Genomic DNA, 9,173 nt, shown 5'->3' with positions numbered 1-9,173 from the left:
AGATCAAAATACAATACCAGGATAGCTATATTTTTAGGGAATTACATACATAAATATTTTCAAAAAGAGCAAGTAAATGAGTAATATAAAATTCAGAGTAATAATTATTTCTGGCTGGGATGGAAAAAGTTTTAAAGAGGCCTCTTAGAAGTCTTCAAAAATGCTGGCACTTTTCTGGATCTTCCTGTCTGTAGTGAGTACCTGGGTATTCTTTTTTATTATTATCCTTTAAAATGTGCACATATGGGATACATTCACATATATATATATATATATATTTCACAATTAACATTTGTTTAGAAAATCCAGTGAGATTTAAAGAAGAACTCTTACAAAATGTTCGTATCAGCAACTTCTAGACTGTCAGTGAGGATTTCCTTGCTTCTAGGTAACCAAACAAGAGAGAATTCTCTTGGTTTCTAATGTAAAGTGAAAACCTTCAGCTGTAACCGCTATTTCAAAAGTTCTTTTTCTTCACAGCTGCCTCATTATTTTCAGTTATTTCTAAAAGCATTCCAATACGTGATTTTACGCAATCTGTTTGCAAATAATAAGTGTCATTTCTGTCTTTTAGCTTCCAAGTAAAGTTTCATATATATAGAGAGAGATCTATATCTATTTTTTTGGAGGGCAAGATGTTCTCTAATTTACAATGTTTGAAAACTGCCAATGTAATCCAGTTAAAAGGAACTTTTGGATACCTCTGCTTCCCTTGTGGCTCAGCTGGTCAAGAATCCGCCTGCAATGTGGGAGACCTGGGTTCAATCCCTGGGTTGGGAAGATCCCCTGGAGAAAGGAAAAGCTACCCACTCCAGTATTCTGGCCTGGAGAATTCACAAAGAGACGGACACCACTGAACGACTTTCACTTTCCCTTTCAAAGCTTTCCAGCAGAACCTTAGAACACCAGTTTCTAAGGAATGGGTTTCTCTAGTTGGGGAAAGGGGTCGCGGGGAGTCCAGCTTTAACTCAACTCTGAAAAATCTCGCCCTGCATGCATCTACACCCCTTTCCATTCCTTACAGACCAGAGTGACCTGTGCCGGAAAACCAGAGCCCCGCCCACCCAGCGAGCCCCACCCCACTCTGGCCCCGCCCCTAGGGTCTTCCAGTACACGGTGCGCGCGCCCTTCGGGAGGCGGGGCTGCTCAGGCTCACTGCCGGGCAGCAGCGGGCTACCTCTGCTCTCAGCTTCAACGACTCCGCTGGCTGATCCTCTTCTGGTATCTGGAATCCCAGACCCTGGTGAGTACCTGGAGATTTCTGGGCCCAGCTGGTTCAGTCGTGGCCGGCACTGGGACCACCCTCAGCGCCTGCGCTCTTACCCGCCAGCCAATCTGCTCGCCTGCAGATGGCCTTTGACCCTGCGCCCCAACGCCCTGCGCCGGCCGCGGCGGGCTGCGTCTCGCTGCGAGCCTCGAGAACTCGGGAACCCCACTCCGTTGCTCTTATACCTAATTTTGCTAGGGTTAGTTTTGTTGTCTTCTATCCTACTTTATCCCGAGCCTGTCGGCCTCGTCTCCGCCACTGTTTTGCAGCGGAACCTCTTGTCGCCTTGGTATTTTTCCCTCCCCAGGAAGTTGGGAATTTTAGGAGTAAATGAAAAGCCTTTCAGCGCCTTTTCCTTTTGTCCCCAAACTCGGCCTTGTGCCTCAGAGGCAAGTGGGAAGGTCGAGGCCTACCTGGCTTGGGCTGCAGCAGGAAGGTGGCAGGCTCCGGTCTCCGGACGCCGAGGCGTGGGGAGAGGAGAGCCAGAGTGGGGAGGCCAACGCATAGATGCTATTTCCATTCACCTGTTCCACGTTTGGGACTGTCATTTTAGCCTGTTACCGTTTGCTGAATCGAAGGATGCAACTCTGCTGGAATAGTATCTTTTCCTATGTTCCAGAGGAACCAATGAAAATTTAGGCAGTTAGGACTGTTGGTTTCTGTTTCAACAGTTAGAGACCCTGCAGATATGAGTTAAGGAAAAATGTGGAAGTACTTTAAAAAAATAAAACAAGGGAAGATAATGTTAATTATATGACTTCAGAAAAAGGCAACTAAGCCTGGAAAGAGTTGGTTATGTTAAAGTATTAAGACAGGAGCTTCCAGGTGTCTCAGTGGTAAAAAATCCACCTGCAGTGCAAGAGATCCTGGTTTGATCCCTGGGTTGGGAAGATCCCGTGGAGAAGGGAATGGGAACTCACTCTAGGATTCTTGCTTGGGAAATCCCATGGACAGAGGAGTGGGCTACATACAATTCATGGAGTCGCAAAGAGTCAGACATGTTTAGCAACTAAACAACAACAACCAAATTTAGACAATAGTTGAAAGAAAAATACAAAATAAAATCTAGATATTGGTAATATTAAGTCACACGATTGCACATCATTTTCATGACAGTATGTTGCTCCATATATATTGAACTATATGTAAACCTTGAAAAAATAGTGTTGTGTAGGGAATCTTGTGGATTTCTAGGTTCTATGCATAAAACATTACCAGAGCTGTTGCTGTCAGTCACACGATGAGTATTGAGTACGTAAGAAAATAAACTTTCTTCAGATTTAATTTGGACTACAGTTTATGAGTAGGAAATAACAGATAATCGTCTTTAAGCGAAAACATAATCACATGTCAGCAGTTTTCATCTGTCACAAAATTTATGGTGGTGTATTCTCTAAGCTTGCTTTGTCTAAAATGTAGGAAGGTGTGATAATAGGAGGAGTTTGAGTTCTAGAACTGTATTTCTCTGCTCTTTGCTCATTGCTTAACCTCAGGATACTCAGCCATTTGTTAGCCCTGTTGCTGCTGTTGCTAAGTCGCTTCAGTCGTGTCCGACTCTATGCAACCCCATAGACGGCAGCCCTCCAGGCTCAGCCGTCCCTGGGATTCTCCAGGCAAGAACACTGGAGTGGGTTGCCATTTCCTTCTCCAATGCATGAAAGTGAAAAGTGAAAGTGAAGTTGCTCAGTTGTGTCCGACTCTTCGCGACCCCATGGACTGCAGCCCACCAGGCTCTCCACCCATGGGATTTTCCAGGCAAGAGTACTGGAGTGGGGTGCCATCTCCTTCTCCGATTGGTTAGCCCAGGTACTGGGAAAAAGTTGGCAACTGCTCTGTTGGCAGTTTAGTTCAGTTCAGTTCAGTTGCTGCGACCCCATGGACTGCAGCATGCCAGGCTTCACTGTACATTACCATCCCCCCGAGCTTGCTCAAGCTCATGTCCATCGAGTCGGTGATGCCATCCAACAATCTCATCCTCTGTCGTCCCCTTCTCCTCCTGTCTTCAATCTGTCCCAGCATCAGGGTTTTTTCCAGTGAGTCAGTTCTTCTTCGCATCAGGTCGCCAAAGTATTGGAGCTTCAGCATCAGTCCTTCCAATTCATATTCAGGGCTGATTTCCTTTAGAATTGACTGCTTTGATCTCCTTGCAGTCTAAGGGACTCGAAAGAGTCTTCTCCAACACCACAGTCAAAAGCTAGAATTATATTTCTCTTCAATGGTTTCTTAGAAAATAATGTCAGGAAAACAACTAGAAAAAGAAAGCAATCAGAAATCTGTATAACATAATAATAAAAGTTAAAAAATTAGGTTCTTGGGGGCTTTCTGCATAGCAGGATGGGAGGTAATCCTTTTTGAAATCATAGTATCACAGTGATTCTGGATCTCTTATATCTCGCTAGACCTACAAGTTAAAGTCAATCATTTCAAAGACTGAAAGACCTCCAAATCACAAAAAGCAAAAGTAGAAGCCGTAGAGTTTCAAAAGAACAAGTGTATTACTTCTGTGTGTTATTTTATCATGTGCCCTTTGAAGATGCTAGATTGTCTCTTATCTAATACCCTGAGTATTGAGTAGGTTACTCCTTTGGAAATCTATACATCGGTAATTAACTTGGAACTTTTTTCCTCTGAGGTGACTTCTGGAACTTTTTTGTGTTGAAACCAATTAAGTAGTTCCACCACAGTTTTTCTACTAAAGATCATTAGACCTGTTAGGCATCTCAAGTTTCATTGTTTTGCTAATTTGGACACAATAATTTTTAATAAAATGGATTTTAAAAATTATTGGATCTATCTATTTAGCTATGATTCTTCCTATATAATATGTTCAGTATAGACTGGGCATGTCAACTATATGTATAGTCTGTAGAACCTGTTTGTACACATACTGCCCCAATAGATACCAATGTCAAAAACAAAAGGGCCAGAAATTAAATTTTCTAAGTTGAACATTTAATGGTCATTGACTAAATATAAGATATATTGGGTTCTACTATATTGTAAAGATAAGGACTCCATTTTTGGATCTTATGGAACAATCTAGTAGGATGTGTAATGCATTAAATAGCATGGTGCAATAGATAAATGCCAATTTAAAAAGTAGATAATAGTGTCATAATAGACTATATGGGAAAGTGAGTATTTTTCAGTTTGGAATCATTGGGAGAAGTATCACGAAGAGGCAACAGTTTAGCTTTGTCTTGATGGATTAGTGGATTAGTCCAGAAATTAGCCATATGGAGAATAGGTATTTAGAGAGAGTAAACTGTGAGTTAACTGATTGCTTGCCAGACACCTATCTTTAATAACAAAGCCAGAAATGATTCCAAGGATTTTGTAATATTAACTTATTTCATCCTCATAAAAATCCTTTGAGTGAGGTAATAACTCATTGTAAAGATGAGAAAGGAAGGGAAATTTTCAAGTCACTTATATAGGTGAAATGGCTAAAAAAAAGCCCAGCCAGAATTTGAACCGCAGAGTCCAAATTTTAAGCACAGGAGGCCTCTCTTTATTTAGGTAGATTAGACTTATTGGAACTAATATGAAAGGAAAAGAGAAATAGATTTAGAGGTAAAGGAGGGAGCCTATTAAAATACCTATTCCATATAAATTTTTCTTCCTTATGAAATATTATGTTCTAACTTTAGAAGACAGCATAAGAGAATATCACTAAGTAAATGATTACCCACAGGTAGTCATTATGCTTGTTTAAGTGCACTTCTTTCCTCTCTGTCTCCTTAATATAGTTGAGCTCCTATTACATCCATATTTTTTTTTCCTACTTAATGACTTGTCAGTAATTCTCAGTTTCTTTAAGTAAAGGGAAGGATTTGTTTTCATTTTGTCAACTTTGAAATTTTAGGACAACAAATCATAGAGGCAGGTCAGAATGGTTATATCATCCCTTTATTCCTATGCACAAGACTGTCACATTCCATACAAAGGAATGTTAACTCCCTAGAGTCCTGCAGTGCAGTGTATGGGTTGGTCCTTCCTGGAAATAAGCAGGTTTATATTAAGAGTTCATGTCCTCCAGTTTGCTGGTGATAGCTGTTTTCCTTTCTTACCTGTTCTTAAATGATTTTAGACTTAAAAGTTTCAAAAAATAAACAACTTGAAAATCTCTGTATATTTTTCCTGTAGATTCACCAAATGGTAATATTTTGCTGTAAACATTTGCTTTATTGTGACACAGACATACACACTTATATATTACATTGTATATAATTTTACATACACATTGTATGTAATATGTGTACATATGCATATATGTATACATATATGTGTAGGTACATATACGTGTATGCTGCTACTGCTACTGCTAAGTCACTTCAGTCGTGTCCGACTCTGTGCGACCCCATAGATGGCAGCCCACCAGGCTCCCCCGTCCCTGGGGTTCTCCAGGCAAGAACACTGGAGTGGGTTGCCATTTCCTTCTCCAATGCATAAAAGTGAAAAGTGAAACTGAAGTCACTCAGTCATGTCCGACCTTCAGCGACCCCGTGGACTGCAGCCTTCCAGGCTCCTCTGTCCATGGGATTTTCCAGACAAGGTCACTGGAGTGGGGTGCCATTGCCTTCTCCTATATGTGTATGAGAGTATCTTAATATATTGTGTGATGTTTCTTCATGATTAGATCCAGATTAATGTTGACAGAAATACTGCAGCAATGATTGTATGTTTTTCTTAGGGCATTCACTCTATAGACTCATGTTAATCTATTTATTCAAATCAACTGATAAAGTTAATTTTGATCACTTGTGTAAGGTGGTGTCTACTAGGTTCCGCACTGTTAAGTTGCTGTATATATCTCCCTTTGTAGTTAATTTGGTATATTTTTGGGGGGAGGGATACTCTGCCAATATGTAGATATCCTGTTTCTCATAAACCCTATTTCTTTGAACCCCTCATTAATATCCATTAATGATTCTTGCTTGATATAGTAGTAGCCAAGTGGTGATAGTCTAATTCCATTATTCCATCTAAATTTATTAATTGGTATTCCATTATCTTTTTTATTCCATTTATTTATTTTCACATTTTAAAAATATCAGTATAGATTCATAAAGTCTTATTTTATGTCTGTAATTTATTATTCTTATTCATAATTTTGATGTTGAAAGCGTCCCAGATTTAGTCAGTAGTTGCCTCTTTACTGTGTCCTATGAACATATCTCTACGTTTTTTGAGTAATTCCTGATTTTCAGGCCATACTGGTTTTCATTTCAGGCTGATTTTCCTTTACAAGTTGTTCCAAGCTCATCTTGTACTTTCTTAGCCACATTCTTGAAATCAACCTGGTTCTATTAAGTAGAGAAGGATATGTAAAATACAAAATCTTGGCATCAGATGGGTTTATTGCTGCAAGGATTTCTTTGGTTTTAGACTCTCAGTGGACAGAACTAGGAAATAATGTGCATGTATTTGTATGTGTACACACCCATTTACCCATCCCTACACATGAATTTGTTTATCTTTTAAAAGCCATGCATCCATATTGATACTGCCAATTGCAGTCTGACAACACAAGTTTCATTTTAGCTTCCTACTTTCTGTTTGTAACACTTTTTTCTTTTTTTGTCAGTAAACAACCTGAGCCCCATTTTCTGGCTTATATTGCTTATTTTTACAATGCACATTAAATATTTTAAGAATTGCTAGCCTTCATCATAGCATAAAAAATTTACTTATTAACTGGAATTTAACCTTTAATATATTTTGTTTGTTTTGAGTATGTGAAATGTAACATAACTTAAAATGACAAACCTATATAAAAAGTTATACTCAGTTACTTTCATTATCCACACTTCTACCCTGTTTTAATCACCCTGTATTTTTCAGTTTCTCTTTACCCTCTGTAGATAATCAACCTTATTAGATTCTTGTTTTTCTGTTTCTTTTGCTCACTTGGGAAAATCTGTTTTTTCTTATTGTCAGTTTGCTTTTTTCACTTAGCAGTATATCCACAGAATCACTTCCGTCCATCTCAGAGCCCTTCCTCATTTTTTCTGAATACTCAGTATTTAACAAACAATGCTGCATATTAACTTATGTACTTACTTATTGGTTGTGGATTTTCAAGGTAAATTCTGTGAAGTAGGAGTCTTGAATCAAAGGAAAATGGATGTGTAATTTTGTTATATACTGCCAAATTCCAAAAAAGGTTGTACAGATTTCATTCACTATCAATGCATAAGAGTGATTATTTTCTCAGTGTTCTTGCCAACAGGATGTAGTTTCATGCTTTTTATTTTTTGCCAACCTCATAGATAAGAAATGTTACATTTGTGTGGTTTTAATTTACATTTTTCTAATATTGAATGATACAGAAGATCTTTCAAATATTTTCATTAAGATTGTCAGTTGTCTTTTCACTTTATTTTGTGGTGTTTTTTGATATATATATATATTTAAAAATTTATGTAGTTAATATTTTTTTTTATTTATTGCATCTGAATTTTGAGTCTTAGGTATAGAAAGTCTTTTATTACACTAAGGATATAAGCGAATTCAGGTGGGATTATATGAACATTTGAATGATTCTGAACCCTACAACTTACATTATTCTTTGAGAGATTAAGGTGGGAAATAGGGGCATTATTTAAAACCTCTGCTTCAAAAGTAGCATCAGAGAAGCTGGGAATATAAGGAAAAAATGGCAGCTGAGAAAATGAAAAGAGCTTTCGGTAGTTTCATGGCTCTTTGGGGACCAAAATTGGAATTCAGGGCCCTTCTAAAGCCCATCCTAGAGAAGGAATCTTGGTAAATACTTGTGACTCTGATTTCAGAACCTGTAAGTATAATGGAGTAAAGATGAATCAGAAATACACCAAATATTTGCAAGGGCTTAAACCCAGTTTTGGAGAAGGCAATGGCACCCCACTCCAGTACTCTTGCCTGGAAAATCCCATGGACGGAGGAGCCTGGTAGGTTGCAGTCCATGAGGTCGCTAAGAGTCGGACACGACTGAGCGACTTCACTTTCACTTTTCACTCTCATACGTTGGAGGAGGAAATGGCAACCCACTCCAGTGTTCTTGCCTGGAGAATCCCATGGACAGAGGAGCCTGGTGGGCTGCCGTCTATGGGGTCGCATGGAGTCGGACACGACTGAAGCGACTTAGCAGCAGCAGCAAACCCAGTTTTGAAGATTTCCATCTGTGATTGCTGTTGTTCAATCATTAAGTTGTGTCCAACTTTTTGTGACCCCATGAACTATAGCACACTAGGCTTCCCTGTTCTTCACTATCTCCCTCAGTTTGCTCAAACTCATGTCTCTTTGAGTTAGTGGTGCCATCCAACCATCTCATCCTCTGTTGCCCTCTTCTCTTGACCTCAATCTTTGCCAGCATCATAGTCTTTTCGAATGAGTTAGCTGTTTGCATCACGTGTCCAAAGTATTGGAGCTTCAGCTTCAGCACCAGCCCTTCCAATGTGATTATACTAAGATAACCTTCTTCTACCCTAAAGTCTTCAAGAAATAAAAATAAGCTTTCTTTGAAGGAAGATGACATGTAGAGCCTCACATTATCTCTGAAATTTTTCATATTCTATGTATAGCATTTAGTAAAAATAATAATTTAGCCTATACAAAAAATAGTTACTGTCTGGATATTAAGAGGAAAAACCAAACAGGCAGTAGAAACAGAATCCTAAGATTCAAATTCAGGTTATTAGAGGTAGACTTTAAATAAATGGTATTACAAAATTCAAGGAATAGGAAATTTTAGCATAAAACTGATATCTTTGAGAAGAATTAAATGAAAATTTTAAGACTAAATTTATAACTGAAATTAGTTGCCACTGAAGAGAGTCAGGAAATTGAAGATAGTTCAGAAGAAGATATTCAGACTGAACCATAGAGAGACAAAAGGAGGTAAATTTTAAAAATGTTTAAGGAACAC

General features: G+C 38.7%; 1 protein-coding gene across 1 annotated transcript in view; it reads left to right on the top strand.

Moving 5' to 3' along the window:
* The first annotated feature begins 1,086 nt into the window (after window positions 1–1,086).
* The window catches only part of MANEA (mannosidase endo-alpha), a 73,889-nt gene continuing 65,802 nt past the window's right edge, over window positions 1,087–9,173 (top strand). Inside the window, exon 1 of the mRNA XM_055535457.1 lies at window positions 1,087–1,243. The gene's annotated coding sequence lies outside the window, so the exon portion shown is untranslated. The remainder of the gene's footprint in view (window positions 1,244–9,173) is intronic.

Source organism: Bubalus kerabau, chromosome 9, assembly GCF_029407905.1.
Source record: "Bubalus kerabau isolate K-KA32 ecotype Philippines breed swamp buffalo chromosome 9, PCC_UOA_SB_1v2, whole genome shotgun sequence".
Classification (NCBI taxonomy): Eukaryota; Metazoa; Chordata; class Mammalia; order Artiodactyla; family Bovidae; genus Bubalus; species Bubalus kerabau.
Note: the sequence above shows the minus strand (reverse complement) of the source record. Positions and strands in the feature narration are given on the sequence as shown.